Here is an 18950-nt window from a genome sequence, read left to right as displayed (position 1 = left end):
TATGAGACAGCAGTTGAAGCTCATTCTTTTTACACCTGGGTATCTAGCTATTCCAGCATAATTTGTTGAAAAGACTCTCCTTTATGGAATTACTTTGGTTTCGGAGTTTCCCATTTGTGTTCTTTCTTCAAGATCGTTTAACTGTTCTAGATTCTTTACACTCATATTTCCAATTAAATTTTAGAATTAGCATGTTAATTTTTATTTAAAAAGCCCTGCTGGGAAAAAAACAAAAACAAAAAAACCCTGGGATTATGATCAGTGTTAATTAATCAATAGGTTAATTTACATGCATAGTTTATTGGTTAGCCAGGGGATTTGGGGGGATTTTATTTGCAGATTTTAGGGCTCACTCCCTTTGTGACTTCCTCCCTTCCAACATTTCCTCCTAACTTTCTGACAGTTCTGCCTTCCCTGAAATCATCTGACATCTTGGTCAAGAAAGGAAGTTGTGGTTTTCTGCAGCCCCAGCCTTGTGTGGATTGGGAGTGCCCTCAGGCAAGAATTTGCAAATTTGCACATTTTATCCATTGCCTTTTATTGGTTATCTCTGCTCCAAGTTTTTACCTGACCTTGGTTACTTTTCAGTGCTTTTGAGTAATATTTTCTTTAATTGTCCAGATTTTGTCATTGTTATCAGTGTCATTGTTATCAGTTGTTATGCCCAAGGTGCTGTGCTATTAGGAGCAGACGGCCCTGTCAGCTGCCATACAATGGTCTCCTTGCCTCCCCTCTCACCTACAACTAATCTACTTGTCCACGGTCCCCAGAGTGAGCTTTCAAAAGTGCAAACATGAGCGGGTGCTGGCTCAATCAGCATGGGACTCTTGATCTCGGGGTTGTGAGTTCGAGCCCCATGTTGAGTGTAGAGATTACTTAAAAATAAAATCTTTTTTAAAAAAACAAACATGAGCAAACCATTCCCTAAATTAAAGCCCATCAATGGCTCCTCATTGCTTTCATTGTTCCTCATTGTTTTCCCATCTTCTTTTTCTGGATTCATCTGTATTTATCCCATGTGCTTTCTGACTTTATTGAACCATTTGGCATTCCCTAGACATACCCTTCCCTTAAAAATCTCCCCTCCTTTGCAGGTATCATGGTCCGGGCCTCAGATGCCTCTAGCTTCATAGCCTGGCTAACTACTAAGGTCCTTTAAAAGTCAGCTCAAAGTATCAACCTTTAAGAAAAACTTCCTCAAACTGGGTTACTCATGCTGTCTTATATTCCCATTGTTCTTGTTATATTTTAGTATCACAAAGCTTGTCAATTTGTATGTAATTGTTCAGTCACTTATTTGTCACCTCAACTATCAAGGCTGTGAGGTCCTTGAGAATAAGGTCTTACTTATGTTTGATTACCCATCACCTAGCATTCATGTGAAGGAAAGACAGGAGGATGGATGGATTATATAGTTAAATTATGGTTGCATTGTAAATTGTAGGTATTTGACTATCCCAAAATATTTTCTCCAGTCCTCTTGCTCATGGATCTGGATATTTAAATGCCAATGTGAAATTAACAAGATAAAGTTAGAACTGCAGAAATACTTCAGTTATCTAGAGCAATATATATATATCCAGAGCAAAAAATATATATAAAAATATATACAGTTGATTGCATGTTTGTAAGTGTGTATGTGGGTTTGTACTCTTTGTTTTAGCTTTAATTACAAAAACAATAAATATAAATAATAATGTTGTATAATACTGTGGTTTATATAATATAATGATATTATATCATTATAATATATAACTTTATATTTATAAATATATATATTTAAAGAGAATAAAGGATATCTATGAGTAGAAAGCAATGACAAAATAAAGAGCCAATGATGCAAAACATTTCACTTGTTGAGATATGATTTAAAGTGTTGTTCACACAAAGAAAAAGACTGATAATGACCAGAAATAAAGCAGCCTCTTGAAGCTTTCATCTTCACAGTCGGCCAGTGATACAGGGAACACTGACGGAAGCTTAACCATAGCTGACGCTCTTGTGGGACACAGGGAACCAAAATCTTTGCACAATTACCTGGACTTATCCATCTTTATTCTTTTCTTTTCTCTTTTCCTTTTCCATTCTTCCTTCCCTTCCTTCCTTCCTTCTTCCTCCCTCCCTCCCTCCCTCCCTTCCTTCCACTACATAATCATATAGGCATTATTTACTTTTAAATGGATTCTTTCTTGGTAGAATCCCAATTTAAAATACTGCTTTCATGTAAGTTATTTTTGGTGGGCAGTGACTTTTCCACTTAAATTTATTTTTTTTTAAATGATGTCACCGTCTTCCATATTACCATCTTGCACATCAACTAAGTTGGAAAGTTCTCCTAATTTTTCAAAGGCCTTTCTTTGTAATTAACAATGATCTCATTATTCCCCCTTTTCTCTTGCATTTTTTTCCTTCTTCTCCCCTTAGATTAATCTGTGAAGATTACCTTTCTGTGTTCATTCTGCTTTTCCCTCAAGCCTCCCCACAGTACACCTGGACCTTCAGGTGCCTCCCCTTTCTTACAAGAGCCTGTCCTTTCATCACACTTTACAGCACTGATGCACCACTTCATCCATTAAGTTCACCTGCACTGATCATAAATAGTTGACTGCATGTTTGTAAGTGTGTATGGAGGTGTATGCTCTGTTTAAAAAAGACTTGTAGTTACAAAAACAACAGATGTATTATTCATATAGAATAGATAATAGAGAGTAAAAATAGGAAGTTTCTCCTTTAAATATACCTGCCCCAAATATACCTCTTCCCCCATCCCCAGGGGTAACTACATTACCATTTGTTGTGTTGTATGTCTTTCCATATTTTTTCTAAGCATCTATGAATGCACACATGTACTTATATATAGCAAGATAATGATGAAAATATTTGCCTACTGGTATGGAAATGTAAATAAATATATTTAATTCAGCACTTAAAAATATGTTCTGTTCTCTGAGCATACTAACTATATATGACTGCCAAGAGTTATAAGTTAGAGGGCAAATCATTCATCAAATCATTATGATAATTTCCAAAGTTGGCATGGTACAGCTGTCTGCAGCTAAGTGATAGTGCTATATGAACCATGATTTGAAATAGAGAAACACATGAATCTGTTCCACAATTTACTCATTGCATTGATAAGCATTGGGTTATTGAGCCCAGCGTTTTGTTGTAGCTGGAAGCTGGCTGGGCATGGACCTGAATGCACGGACGTGGGGAGCTGCGGTCTAAGCCCCCAGTCAAGTGCCATCCTAGAGACTGCTTGCTCCACTGTCTCATCACTGCTGATCTCTGGGCCCTGGCCCAGTCACCTGCCTCTGTGGCCACCACTGGACAGAGTCCTTGAGTGATTTGTAAACTCAGTAAGCATAGGATTTCTGTTTCCAAATTGATATGGAAGTATTTAAATAATTTAACAACTGGTATGGTTGTACTGGTGTAATCTTATATATCAACCTTGTATTAAATTCTGTGTGTATGTGTACCCAAGCATTTATGCATCCACAGACCCCGAATCAGGGGCGCAGCAAGGGAAGCAAGAGCTAGGAATGGCAGGGGTAACTGTGTAGAAAGTAAGGGAGAAGAGGAAAGACTGCAGGTCCAGAGAAGTGTCAGGATTCACCTGCCTGGCATGATTCACCTATCAAACTTGGAGAACATTTCTTGAGTGTTACTGTTGTTCCTCATTGTCCTTCCAACACTACTTTGTGTTTGCCTTTTTTCTGAGCATTAAAGATCACAAACTGCTCTGCGTGATTTTCAACTGCTTTTCCTCCCTTATGTGAGAAGAACTAATCCTCAGTGAAGCATACATTTTCAGGAGTCAAGGAATTAAAAAAAAAAAAAAAGAAAGATAAAGAAAGAAAGGAAAGAAAGAAAGAAAGAAAGAAGAAAGAAAGAAAGAAAGAAAGAAAGAAAGAAAGAAAGAAAGAAAGAAAGAAAGAAAGAAAGAAGGAAGGAAGGAAGAGAGAAGTGAGTCAGAGAACTTCTGCCTGTGTGTCTGAGTCAGCTTAGTGTGTTTAAAAAAAAAAGAAAGAAAGAAAGAAAGAAAAAAAAGCAAAGCTGTGTGCAGAGACCTGCCTGGAAAAACTGCTGAATGGAAAGATTTGAGCATAGCTTTTAGACTTTGATGGCGAATTCTGATGTCTTTTCAGAAATGGTTAGCAGCCACTAATCCTGCTCCGTGACATCACAGAAATCTTGACTCCTGCTGGTCCTTCTCATTCTCTTACTAAGCCCATCCCACTTCCTTATCATATAGGATTTGAGCACAAGGGGATTGGGAGAGAAGAGGAGGGAGTAAGGCAGGTGGAGCTGCTGTCCTTCCCTGGCAGGCCAGTTTCCCTCACAAATCAGGTGTTTTTTTTTTTTTTTTTTTGGAGGAGGCGCCATTTGGTAAAGGTGACCCGTGAGTACTCGGTTACTACCAGCAACTCCGACATGTGGGACCGCTGGAAAGAAAAACACCCCTGGATGGGGGGAAGGTTGAGTTCAATTTTGTTTCTATTTTTGGAGGGGGCGTTGCGGGGAGGGTAATGGTAAGTGTATCTGTTGCAGATGCATGAACACGCAGCAGGATAGTGGATGTGATTTTATTATATTCATGTACGTACAGGTGAGCATTTTAGTTTTATTTACAGTAGGGGAAGAAACCCTTCAGAGTTGAAGATCTGGTGTAGTGGAAATTGCTTTGAAGCTCCTTGTTTCACTCTGTTTTCACCAACATGTAACTGTCTGAAATAACTCTCTATTTGACCGACCTTTTTCAAAGCTTGATTTTTAAAAAAAGCAGTTTGGAAAATGGAAGCTAAAACGAATTCCTCCTTTTTAAACAGGGAAGCTGCTTTAGATGTGCTTTTCACATTGCCCAAATTATGACCATCATTTCTTTTTGATTCAATATGGAATCTGTTGGAGAATTTAAATACAGCCCACATACAGGCCACTTTAAATGCTGTGTGTGCTTGACTATTTTGTTTTCATAAAAAGCGGTATTTGTCTTGTTTGAAATAGTGATTGCTTTCCCCTACAATCTTAGCAGATGCGTCCGCTGAGTGTGCTGTGTCAGGCTCTGGGTCATTCCTCGTTAACTTGTCTTTAAGGGGTAGATGAGTGCGTGTTCTCACCTCTCTGATTAAATGATGTCTGGAGGCGCCAGCCCAGGGCCCGGATCTACCAGAAGACTTAATCGTACATGTTCTTATTAAACGCTGGGTAAAGCAAAGTTCACTTTTTTAGAACTAAAATTGCTGTTAAATATCAAAGATCCTCTAATTAGAATCTAGTAGAATTTTCTTTTATTTTTTTAAGATTTTATTTATTTATTTGAGAGAGGGAGAGCACAAGCAGAGGGAGCGGCAGGCAGACAGAGAGGGAGAAGCAGGCTCCCTGCTGAGCAGTGAGCCCAACGCAGGGCTCAATCCCAGGACCCCGGGACCATGACCTGAGTTGAAGGCAGACGCTTAACCGACTGAGCCACCCAGGTGCCGCTCTAATAGAATATTAAAACATTGGCCCAAATGAGTCACCCATTTGGAAATATTATAAGGCACTCAGGTAAGAAAGTAAATTTAAGTGACTGAAAAAAGTTTGGCAAAGTTTCACGGAGGCAGACTTAGTTTATAAACCTCGGACGTGTTACTATACATAATGTCTATGCACTTAGGGATTTGATTTTTCTCACCTTCTAGATATCTTCTTTGTCATGATAGAAAAAACATGGATTTAGTGTCCAACAGTCTTGGATTCAAGTCACTATCACTTCCACAGCCTCTGTAAGCCTCAGTGTCCTCATCTAGAAAATGAAAATACTGCCTACAGGTTTGCATTGGAGTGAGGGTTAATTCAGATTAGTTCCATAAAATCTTGGCTCATACTAAGCATTTAGATAGAAAACATCTGTTTCACCATTTTTCTTGTTCCTTGGTTGTTATTATTTGTCTGTTTGTCTTTCTGAACCTTGGATTTCTTCTCCAATTTAGGTAGAAGGTAATTTGTCTGCAGTATCGAAATCTGGATTCTGCTAACAGAATTTTTTTGAACTGGTCTCTTGCCTTTTCTCAACAAATAGCCACCTATTCAGCCCAGCTCTCTGATCAAGATCTAGTTTCCCAGTTCCTGTGTTGCCCCATGGGATCTATTGAGGCACCATGACAGGGGTGTCCCTCAGGGTCACCATTTCAGGGCTCAAGCATTTCCTGGGAGTCAGGTCACCTTATCAGGCTGACTCCGTAAAGCAGTAATCTGTTTCTCTGGCAAATAGCCTAATAGCGTCTTTGCCAGTTAATCATATTTATTCACTCTGATCGGAGTGAGGATTTTCCCAAATTGTCATGCCTTTGCAGAGGGTTTCCTACTGTTATGTGCTATACATGTGGCATCGTTTTATGCTCCTACTTTTGTTTTTACTAATGTCAGAGAAACCCCATTATAAATAATTCCAAGGGATTTTGCCGATTATTTGACCGGTTCAAAATAAGAGGACCATTCCCCAGACCGTGGAGCTGCTGCAGTAGACAGTTTGCAGATGTAAAATGGGGGTCCAGTGCCATTGCCCTGTGGGTTCCATCGTGTACAGAATGGCACCTGCTGGAGAAAGTACAATGGGGAGCAGATTTGTGCATCTGGCAGTCCTCCCCATCCCGCAGCATGAACTCCGAGCACTTTATCCCATTATGACACTGACTCACCCTTCCTCTCCACCCCCATTGTCTGGTGCTGATGTGTTCTGTCCCCCCTAATTCTAGGGTTGCACTGACTTCTGCCTTCTGCACCCTGAGCGGGAAAAAGCTGGTCTTCGCTAATAAAAGTATGAAAACAGAAGTGCCACCACTTTCAATGTGAACAATATATGTTTGTTGAATGCATGAATACAACAACTTGGAACCACTGTTGGCAGTGTTCCCAAATATTTTTGGCCTATTTAAGTAAAGAGACATGAATAATTTGAAACTGGCATCCTTGTTTTCTTCTTCGTTGTCTTCATCTTCTTCATCTTCTTCATTAGCAATAAATGTGATGGAACCTTAAGACAAATTCTCACAGTTAAGAGTGGTTCCCTCCGGGCAGGAGGACCAGCAGCAGCAGGTCTGGGGATTTAGGCTCTTTATTAGAAACCATTCTGCACATTTCTTGATCAGATGTATGCATGACTTTTTTTTTTTTTTTTGATACCTCCCTTAAGTAGGCTCAGTTCAGTTAAAGTAAAATCTATTGAGTGCCTTGTGCCAGACATTGTGCTGGTCATCTGAGCCTAAGGACGAATAAGGACTAGCTCTTGCTTCTGAGTTCACGGTCTAGTTGGAGAGACAGAACAGACCAGAGGCATATTTAAATAATACGATTCTGGTTTACAGAGAGGTAACCATGAAGTTAAGTATCTTCCTCCCCAGACATTTTATTCATAGTTAAAAATTTTCTATCTTTATGGTGAGTCTATGTCACCAGTGTTCTAATGATCGCTGTTTTGTTTTTGGTGGAAAAAGAACAGATGAGATTTTATCTTCATTTCCCCAACATGGAAGATCACAGAATGAATGAAAGAGGCATAAAACCAGTCACAAGTTTTATTTTGCTCCTTTGTCTCTGGCTTATGTGCACAACAGTGTAGAGGGGCCCTAAATCACAACTCGGAATAAGACTGTGTCAGTACCAGGACATTCTTTATTTCCCAAAGCACTCGGCTGCCGATTCCTGTGTCGACACCCAGAGGTATCCACTGCTTTTCAGTGAGTCTGGAGCACCCAGGAACAATGGCTTCTTATGATTATTAGGTCTTTCTAACTTGAGATGGAGGCAAGCTGAGCAGCTGTCTTGGGTGCTATAGGTACTTCTGGTTTTCCTGACAAAGCTTCCAAACCCATCCAGGGTCTGTTAGACACGTTTAATTCAATCTATCAGATTGTTCAGCAGTTAATGAACAAAGAGCAAAGCAGCATCACTCTGCATATCGTCAGAGCGTACCAAGTCACTTTGATTTTTGAAATAGCACTGAAAGATATCATTAAAATGTCATTCAAATAAAGATTCATGTTTTGTGGTGTCTATCTCTTCCTCTGTCTTGTTCGAGGGAAATTTACTTACGTTTGTACAAAAAAGCGCTTTGGCTTACTTAATTTTATGGGTTTGTGATTTCCACAAAACTAAAAATATCTGCAATGTGTACTATGCGCCAGGACTCTTGTTTCCACTATCTAGCTGGGAAATGCTTTGTTAGAGATTTAAGGAAGAGCTTGATTTGTGCAAAAAGAAACAATTTGATTTCATTAATTTCAAAGCTAAAGCATAAACTCAGATTTGGGAATAAAAAGTAGAATTATACCAAAATGGAAGTTAATGATCACATGGATTCAACCTTTACTGATTTCATTCACGGGTTGCCTTACCGTCCGTCACAAGCGCAGTAAGCGATTGTGTTTTATCAGTTAACTCCAAGATTCTCTGGTGATATTAAATTTTTAAATAAATAAATAAACTTTATAAACTCCAAAAATATTTTATTAAAATCCACCTGGGTGTAATTTATTACTTTTAAAAACTAATATTTAATTTTTATTAACCAGTGATTGGTACTGCTTTTATCCTCTCTGACTAGAACCATTCTTTACAGCTCACTTTAAACCCATGTCTTTGGCTGAGATAATTTTAGCTCCAAAATTTCAGGTACGTCTGGGGTCAAAATCTTTTCACAGAACTTTGTCCTCAATCGCCATAGCTGGATTCTTCCCTCTGCCGAAGTTTATTTACCACGTTTAACGTGCTCTGGCTTCTTCTGCACTGGATCTCGATGTCTCCCTTGAAAGTGGCAGAAGCAGAAAGTGTGATTAGTATTATGTAGTCGGGCCCCATAATCAGAATGAGTAATCCCTCCGCATAAATGCTGCCTTTTCTCAGAATTTCCTGACCCATTTTCCATCTTTTTTAAAAGACGACAAAATTGTCTTTCTTGCCCCCCTGACTTCTTCAGAAATCTCTTCTATTAACTGGTATTTTCATCTGCTGGGCACCTCTTCACTATTAACAATGTGCCTCTCAGATAAAAGACAGAGTGCCCAACATTTAATCTTATAAAAGGAATACTTCTTCTGCAAGAGTTAGTTTCGCTGATGAAACCACCATATGGGCCATTTCATAGAAAACTCAAAAGACGTGAGAGCACAGTTTAATGGCCATTCAGTCGAGCCATGGCCATTCTCTTGTCCCTCGGCGGGAAGGAGGCACCGAGGGAAGGTCCGGTTTGGGAGGCGGAAGGCAAGAACACAGGGCAGGTCCTGAGGAGGGAGGGAAAAGTCAGGGCACCTCACCCACGAAGACACAGCAGGACTTTTGCCTGGGGCCTGCACACCAGGTCTGGACCCTCCCTTTCCCCTGGAAACATGCCCTTTGCTTATTTTTTGTTTGAAGCAACTGGAAAGATATTTTTTTGCTCTGAGTCAGTGCTTAGCTTTTGAAGAAGCTGCTTCATGAAAGTCCTCTCTTGTCATCCCTCTGGTTCCAACTCAGATAAGGTTGTGATAAGGTTACTTAAATATGTGTGTGTGTGTGTGTGTGTTTTTAAATAAACTCTTCGTAATAATGTGGCTCACCCCCTCCCCACTATTGAGTCCTGATCTCCCCGGCAGCAATTATCACTTCTGGCTGTTCCTTCTGGTATTCATTTACCTCTGCATTTCTTTTTCTTTTTTTTTCCCTTAATTTTATTATGTTATGTTAATCACCATACATTAATTACATCATTAGTTTTTGATGTAGTGTTCCATGATTCATTGTTTGTGCATAACACCCAGTGCTCCATGCAGAGCGTGCCCTCTTTAATACCCACCACCAGGCTAACCCATCCCCCCACCCCCCGCCCCTCTAGAACCCTCAGTCTGTTTCTCGGAGTCCATAGCCTGACTATCGTGTTTGTCACTCTTCCCTTATCTGCCTGCCGGGTGTAGACGCTCTACACGGCCTTCCCCTCTGAATGATATGGTTTTAGACTAACATCCCCGTGTGTCATCTGATATACTTCCTTTTCCTCTCTGTTCCTCATATACGTGCATCAAAGTTTTGGGTTAAGTTAGTGATTGTACTATTTGTACTGTGATATTATATAACATTTTAAATAGTAGCTAACACTTACTGGGGACTTTCTAGGTGCAAGGCACTGTTTAAGAGCTTTTGATACCTATGAACTTAAAATTATAACAACACTTATAACAACTTACAATTATAACAACAACCTATGAACTTACTCTTGTTCTCCATTTTGCATATGTGGACACTAAGACATGGGTTAAATAACTTTTTTGAAGTCAGACAGGTAGTAGTTGGTGGAGGCAGGCAGGCTTCAAAGCAAAGTAAATCTGGCTCTAGAATCTGCTTTTAACTGCTATACTCTGTAAATTACTAGGTTTTTATCAAGACTAAGCATAGCCATATGCATTATATCACTTTTTTAAAAGCTTCATTTCATTTACTGTCATTTCATTTCAATTTTTTCACTATGGCTTCATTTGTTTCCTTTTAGAACTCCCAGTAGCTGGAAGTTGTGTGTCCTGAATTAAACCTCTGAATTTCTAATCTTTACATCTTCATTATCTTTTGGTAGACATTCTGGGAGATTGCCTCAACTTTATCGTTTGACTCTTCTGTTGGCTTTTCATCCAGTGATGTTTCTTTTTGGCACCTTTCTTTATTTTTCTTTTCCTTCTTCTTCCTGACTTTGTGTTTTGGTCTTGTCCTCTGTATGAGTGGTTTTCCTCCAGTGTCCGGAGACCTGTGGTCATCAGTTCACATAGACAAGAGAGGCTTTAAAGAGCTGAAGGGGCACACTCTGAGGGTGGCCCGGGCTTGTCAGCCAGTGCATCTCACTGCCGAGTGAGCTAGGACCCACATCTGTTCCGTTGGAGGATCCCCAGTTATCATCTGGAAGCTTTTCCCATGGGCAGGTCAGATTCTCCAGAACAGAATCTTCCAGATTTGTTCCTGGGAACATGTCCCTGCTGCAGGGGTTGTGGGAGCCAAGTTTGGAGCAGGGGCCAGAAAAAAACTCATGTGTGTTGACTTTCACTCATTTCTCCCTTTCCAGGCTCACATTTACCACTGCACCACCCTCGCCACTTGTGTCCCTAGTTCCTGAGGACTGCTTTTTCAATTCCGTAGAAAGAAAATCCCTCCTCTTCTGCTCTGCTGGGGAAGGCCTGGTCACGTGCTGAGGGGGGAGCAGGAGGGGGTCTGGAGGCTTCTTTGCACCTTGGAGGGAGTTCATGGCACTGCTTCTAATTCTGCAGTCCCTCAAAGACCCACAGTAGTAACTGGCTTGTCTTTCTTTGACTTTGCTTTTGGAGAGTTTTAGCTTTCTCTGTTCCAATACGTAAGTGATGCCTTGTTTATTCAATTTCCATCTTCTGGAAGGCTGTTGAATGTCTTTCTTACTGTTACCACCTTTCCTTTTCTCTTAGTCCTTGTGGAGTTTTACTTTTTAAATTTATTTTACTTTTCCTTATATTGTAGTTTGGGAAGGGAGCAGAGATAAATACCATGTTGATAAGCCACGCTCAATGGAAGCCTGATTACACCATGATTGAAAAAGAAAGTGTTTTCTTGAATTTGTTTCATTTTCCTGTTAGTTTGGAGAACCCCAAAGTAATTGTTTCAAAACAGTGGGGTGGGTTGGCTTTTCTTCCTTCCTTGTTGAGTTTTCTTGATTTCTACCTTTCTTTCTTTTCTCTCAAGATTGTGATCTCTTAGCTCTTTCTCTAAAGATCTTCATCTGTAAATGGAAAGGGACGGACAGTCCGGTTTCAGGAACTAGATCCAACATTCAGGGAAACTCGTGCAATAGGCTTCTGTTGGCCTTTTCCTCTCGAAGATGTACTCTGAAAACCTTTCTGTCTCATACTGAGGTACGAATATAGGCTATCAGCTTAAGGTGTGATTGTAACTTCTTTTGGGAACATGGATGAGGCCTTGAGGATAAAACTCCCAATAATGAATTTTTCTCTCCTTAGCCAGTTGGAAGGCTGGACTGCTTTGGGGCTTCAGGCGCTTCTTGGAAAAAAAGTGAATTATTCAATGGTGTGATTCAGCTCCATCATTTCTAGGAAGACGCCCATGTTCACATTTCGTTGCAGAGAGGTGGGGTGGGATGGCTCTAAACGTCCATAAGAAAGTGCTTTCTGCAAGAATGCTCCTTGGAAGACTGATGGCACAGAAAAGATGAGGAATATCATCAGTAAAATGACTTTGAAATTCCTAGTTCCGGGGCTCGCCCGGAGCAGTCACTTTGCCAGCAGGTTGGAAGAAGACACTAAAGGCGTGTTTTCTTAAACTTGTAACAGGCACAAAGTTGGAAAGAATGGCCAATGTAATCTATAACAAAAATAGGTCTCAAAATGATCTGGATATGCTGGAATGCTGGATTAAAAATAACAAGATGACATTTCAAAGAGATAAATGTAAAATCTTATTTGGAAGTTAAAAAAAAAAAAAATCAATGGCAATGATGGGAGAAAAAAAATCTCCTGGCAGTAGTTCTGGTAGAGAAAAGACATTTAGGTTTTGTTTGACTAAAAGCTCAATATAAGCTGCTAAATCTGAGGAGGCAACTAAAAAGCTGTATTAATGGAACCATAATGTATTGATCCCAGGAAGAAACACCTCCTTCAGTGGTGAGCCGGCACCTGGAGACTTGTGTTTGCTGGTGTACCTTTGATTAGATTGAGCAAATAAGAATTTGTCAGGGAAGAGCAATTAGTGAAGAGCCCAAGGCTCTGGCATCAGTGTGTCTCAGGAGAAACCATTGATGGAACTGAGTATATGCAGATGGATAAGAAAACTGTCTACTTATTAGCTATGAAACTCTAGACAAGTTGCTGCCTGTGCCTCAGTTGCCTTGGGTGTGAAATGGGGAAGGGAGAGCATTTCTGTGCCGGGCGAGTGGGGATGGGCATGGTAGGAAGGACTGCATGAGACTGGAGAGGTAGGAGGTGGGGATGAGATTGTGAACATCTTTGTATTGCTGGATAAGGGATTTAAAGTTGATCCTGGGCTGTATGTAAATTATAAGGTCGTCCCATCTATTATTTTCCAAACTAGGACACTTGAGGGTAAAGGAGGCTTCTTAAGTTTCGAATATACCAGCTGTATTCCAAATGCTACTGTATGCTACTGTCACCTGTCTGTCAAGGGCACCCCGGGCCAACCAGGAGGAAAGGCCATCCTGGTAATGGGTGTTGTTGGTAGGGGAAAACTGCCTTTTGGGATGTAAATGACCTGCCTTTGGAGGCATTTAAGCGGAACTTGGAGGAACACTGGGTTAGGGCCCAGCGCTTCTACTGTAGGTGGAAATGAGCGAAATGAACTTTAAGATCCTCTCTAACTCCTGCTCTATCTAAGTGATGCTCGGTTGGGGGTGCAGGAAACAAGTTGAACTGAAACCATCCTGGCCCTCTCCTGATTTTTAAAAATGTATATATTTGGCAAAAAGAGGGCAGACCGTTCCTTCTGAATTATGAAACTGAAGTGTCCGAGTCTGTTTATCTGGAACAATGATTCTGGTGTGCTTCAGGGAGCTTCTTAAAAACGCTGATTCCCAGGGCTGGGTCATGTTAGGAAACATCCTGTGTTCCAGAGTGACACCATTCACATCTGGGATAAGCAGCAAAACATATTTGTTAACTATCTGCTGGACCTGTGATAGGATTTGATCAAAGTCAGCCCAGGAGCCATCACTTGGCACCTTTACAGGCTTAAAATAAATGTTATGATGATGTGCAAACACTGAGCAAACGCCAAAGCAGTTAGACACCCCGTCACTTACTCAGCACTCTGGTTCTCAGGCCCAGGCTACTCTGTCCTCACCTGTTAGAGGTAGGACAGCCTGCTTTTACCCTTGTTATGGGAGACTGACATTTGCTTCGTGAAGGAGGGAGGGCTTCCTGGGGACTAGGAGCAGACAGTAAACTGCTAGCAGTTTACACGCAAGGAGCAGCTCCTCTTGGATGGGTAGGCACCTTGGTGTTTGCCTCAAGAGGAAGGTAAGCATCCAAGCAGGTCGCGAGGAGAAGTTTCCTCCCGACAGCTTCTCTCCCACTGAGGATTTAAGTCATGACTGTGCCCAAGAACCAGGCAGTGGACCTTGTAAAAAGGCAGGGTTCCCCCCGTCTAGGACATCCCAAGTGATCCTCTCTTGGTTTTCATTTTCACTTGCAAAAGTGGCTCTTCTTGAGAAAGAAGAGGTCTCCCCTTGAGAATGGGTGACGCTGGACCTAAGAATTCTATGCTTTCTAGTTTTTCAAACAGAAGGATTTTATCTCGAAGCCTAGAAAGGATATGAAGGGAAATTAAAGAAAAAGGTCAAATTTGCTGAAGGAAAAATAATTCCCCATGAAAGGCAAATCAAAATTCCCAGGCTAATTATAATATAGTTCCTATTTCAGAACGCTAAAAAAAAAAAATATTCCCCCCCCCCCCGAAACCTGAATATATCTCGACAACCATAGACACGTAGAAAGGTTTAAGAACTAAGGGTCCATCCCACATAATGGCTGACAAGCTGATTTCTGTGAGGACTCACATTCCTTCCTGTATCTCACGCTTTAGCTGATCCAGCCTGACATGGGCTCATTAAGAAGTAAGGTCACTGAAGCTCTGGGCACCTGAGTAGGAGCAAATATACATTTCAGCTATTTTTTTTTAAGATTTTATTTCTTTAGTTGAGAGAGAGAAAGAGACAGATAGTGACAGAGATAGCGAGAGAGAGCACAAGTGGGGAGGAGAGGGAGAAGCAGGCTTCCCACTGAGCAGGGAGCCTGACATGGGGCTCGATCCCAGGACGCTGGGATCATGACACGAGCCGAAGGCAGACGCTTAACCGACTGAGCTGCCCAGGCGCCCCTCAGCTATTTTTGTGTCTAAAAACTGAAACAGTGCTTGAAGGCGAAGAAAGCTTTGAGCGTTTCCATCATAGACATTCCTTAGGATGCCTTCAGATATGGGCGGATCAGTGTTTTGGGAATGCATGGCTGAGGTGATCGCACCCAGTAAAATAAGAAGTGGGTACAGCAGGATTTGCCTACTGACCCAGGAACTCTATGCAGCTCACCTGTTCTTTAGACTTGGCTTCTGGCCTTATCTGAGAGCTCTTAGCAAGGTCTGATCCTGACAGTCTCCTTCTGCCATTGCTTAACTCCATTCTATGTAGTCTATGTTGCTCGTTTTTTGTTTTGTTTTGTTTGTTTTTGTTGTTGTTGTTTTTGCTTTATTTTCTGCAGAGCGTTCCAGTGACACAAGGGAGCTTACCTTACTCTTAGGCATTCATTGTGAACGTCACATCAAATGTGTAAGGAAAGTAAGAGCCATGGATAAGTGGTTTTCAGCAGTTCCTTTGGGGAAGTCCTGCATCGCTGTGCTTGATTATTTTAATTATTCTTGCCATTTGATTCCTGACATAATGCTGGACCCTTTCACATCAGGAATTACATGCCAAAAATTACTCCTGTGGCTTGAAGGAAAGCCTAGTGGCAGTTGAGGGAGCATGCACCATTTCTATGAGCCTTTACTGACATCTTAAAGCTATCCGGAAAGATAGAATTGTTGTTCTCCTTATTTTGAAAATGAAGAAATTGAGACTCAAGGGTTAATTGTCTTGCCCACGGGTGTAGTGCCGCTAGGTGATGACGCTTCAATTCTTACTTTTGGTCTATCTGACTCCAAAATGTGTGTGTGTGTGTGTGTGTGTGTGTGTGTGTGTGTGTGTGTTGTGTAGTTACATCATTCTGCTTTGGAAAATCAATGGATGATTGATTTGTCTAAGTCTACGAAGGAAATTACAGAAAGTTAGGCTGTGCCTCTGACTTCCTAGTAACCAAATGAGAAGACTAGTCCTAGTCCCTTTCCGGATTCTCTCTGTAAACATGGGCCTGAGCTACACGATCCAAGGCTTTTGGTCTGGATGAATTACATTCTAGGGAATGCAGAGAAGCTATTTTTGCTATTGAGAATCTTTGGAGAATCATGGATAATAAATGGGACAGGAAGTGGAAAACTGAGCTAGGCAAACATTTTCTAGGTTTTCAAAAATGAGAGGACTGTAGATGAGAGAGTCTGACATCATTTCTATAAGGCATTCTTGAATAGGTTATGAAACAGACAGTTCGTAAGTACTTGGACAGGAAAGGTTGAGCCTAGATGCAAATACTGGTTCACAGAGAACTTCTTGCCCAGGTAGCATGATTTCTTTTTAAGAAATTTAGAGTTGCAAACCGTAAATAGAGTTAAGTACAGTAGATATGGTCTATCTGGGGTGCAGCAAGACATTTGACAGTACCTGCGTCAGGTCATTTCACACCCCAAACCTCCTGGACAAGATCGAGAAGTATGAGCTGTGTAAAAGGACAGTCAGATACATCATCCCCATTTGAATGACTCTCCTGAGTCCTTACATACAATGCTTCACAGGACACAGAGATTTCTCATGTGGATTCTGTGCATTGGGTCCATATTTGAAACTTTATAATCATAACATAGATGGAGATAAAGAGTACATGATACCAAAATTTTAGGTGATCTGAAGTTGCAGTGAATACTTTGGATGAGTGGGTTTGAAACAGATACGAACAATTGAAACTGTGGAGCTAAATCCTACTGAGGTCATTCCTTGTCACTTAGTCATCAATAGTAAGTTCCCTGGTTGCCAAGAATTGGACTAGTTTCTGGGGGTTGGGAAGCACACAGCTATAGAAGGGAGAACAAGGCACAGATAGTATCCCGTAACAGTGCTTTGGTGGAGGTGGACCCAGGATGCTGGAAGAGCATGGACGCAGTGAGCCCCAAGAAGGCTGGGGGAGCTCCTCAACCAAGCAAGTTCTCCTGGAGTAGGTAGATGAGAAATTTTTGGCTGTGGAATCCATGTGGGGGTGCATGTGTTCTACATTTGGGGAGCAGAATGTATGATGGTGTAGTGACCAGGAGCAATGGGGGCTGGGTATGAAACAACCTGCAGAGCCAGTTTACAAAGGTCATCGACGGCAGGGATCCAGAACAGAGAGATGTGTGACCTAGTGTCCTGACTTTTGTTGTTGGATTATAGAATGCCGCTGCTGCTATTTTCGGGGCTTGTTACAAGGGGACGCTGTTCTGGTTGTTTTACATGTGTTGCCTCATGCAACCATCACAATAACCCATTGAGGTAGCTCCCTACGTCATTACCTGAGTGGTATAGAAGGACGCTAAGGCAATTGGAAGGTCACATACCTTGGGTAAAATCACCCAGTGGACAAATGCTAGCGCCCAAATTTGAACATAAGTAAAAGGGTTCCAGAGTCCTATCTGTTAACCACCACAACCACTTGTTGGGGAGTACAACAGCTAGGAAGCTAACAATGGGGAAGTTCCTCAAGATCAGGGCTCTGTCATGGCACTGGTCGGGGGCGCGGGGGGGGGGGGGGCTGATACATAACAACGAAGTAGAGGCCAGGGAAGGAAGATAAGTGGGCCTCACCTAGAGGGTAATGGGGCCAAAGGGGATTTTGTTCTAAGATGGGAAATGGTGTTTATATGCTGCAGGGGAAGAGTAAAGAGAAAGAAATTGGTTTACGGTTCAGGAGCCTGAGCAATTTTGGTTGAATTAGATCCCTAAGTGTTCTTACCGCACAAATGAACAAATAACAAAACAAAACAAAGAAGAAGAAAAAAAAAAAAAGAAGGAAGAAGGAAAGAAAAGAAAATAGTTACCTATGTGAAGTGATGAATATGTTAATTAGCTTGATTGTAGTGATTATTGCACGATGTATTCAAATATCTATACATCGAGTTGCATGTCTTAAATGTATACAATTTTTGTTTTTTTCTCAATTAAGCTGGGAAAATAAAAGAGATTCCTAAGGAAGCAGGAGGTCAGAGAATCCAGAGCAGCCTAAAGAGAATTGCTCTGGACCAGAGGAGGGAATGTCATCCCTCTGAGCTGGGGGAAGGGGGGATCTCATGGGAGGAGGTGAAAGGGGTGGTCTCTGTAGGGTAGGATGCAAGGGCTTGCTCTGAGGGGAGCTCAGTGGGTGGAGCTGGCATTACTGGACCTCAGTAGGCCTAGCATATAACGTTTCGAGACGTCAGCCTATTTTTGCCAACCAAAATAGTTTTCACTGGACTTATCCCTTCTTGCTCCTTTTCCTCCCTTTCCCCCTCCATTTCTAGAACTTGTGTAGAATCTTCATTTTCACTCACTGCTTATTTCTGACATGAGTGGCACTTTTCCATGTTGGAATATCACAGAAGACCCTCCGGATAAGATCTGGTAGACCGGAAGGGTAGGAAGGCAAAAGTGATTACTGCATTTTCCTTTTATGCCCCAGGAAAGAAAAGACCTGAGCATGGGGAGGGAGGGAAACAATGAAGGACAAGGAGGTGGGGGTGACCAGAAGGTGGGTTGGAGTGAACTCAGCTTGTTTAACAAGCAAAGCAGATAAAGATTAGAGTAACCATGACAACAGGCTTCTGGCTAAGGCACTCAGGATTTGGGGAAGAGGGAGGGAGGTGGTGGGGAGGTGGAGGTTGTTGGCTGGGTATAAGCCTAGAGTTTTGGAAAAGGCCATTTCTTCCCTCAGGGCCCTTGGCTGTTACAGAAATCACCCTAGTCACCAACAGTGACTGGAAGGGAAAGGCAATCAGGGAAGGAGGGCGATCATCAGGAAAGATCAGCAGTTGAGATGGGTCCAGCTGATTCAAAGAAAGGGACTAACCCCCAAGGACTAAGCAAGGTTCCTGCCGGGAGGTACAGAAGAGGAGTAGGGGGAGTCAGTATTTGGTGCCTCAGTCTACCCCTGTGTCTTCTGGGCACAGGTGCACTATCCTGTCACATTTCATCATCATTCATGCTGTGGGAGCGAAGGTGGCACAAACTAACATGCCTTTTGCTGTTAGCTTCTCAGGATATCACATTTTCCACCTGTAAACAAATGAGGTATAAGCCC

The 18950-nt window shown here is 41.7% G+C and overlaps 1 protein-coding gene across 9 annotated transcripts in view; it reads left to right on the top strand.

Annotated features, from left to right (window-relative positions):
• The window catches only part of DGKI (diacylglycerol kinase iota), a 453056-nt gene that overhangs the window by 66237 nt on the left and 367869 nt on the right, over window positions 1-18950 (top strand). The window lies entirely within an intron of this gene.

Source organism: Zalophus californianus, chromosome 12 (genome assembly GCF_009762305.2).
Source record: "Zalophus californianus isolate mZalCal1 chromosome 12, mZalCal1.pri.v2, whole genome shotgun sequence".
NCBI classification, from domain to species: domain Eukaryota; kingdom Metazoa; phylum Chordata; class Mammalia; order Carnivora; family Otariidae; genus Zalophus; species Zalophus californianus.
The sequence above is the reverse complement of the archived record's forward strand: the minus strand, read 5'-3'. Positions and strand labels throughout refer to the sequence as shown.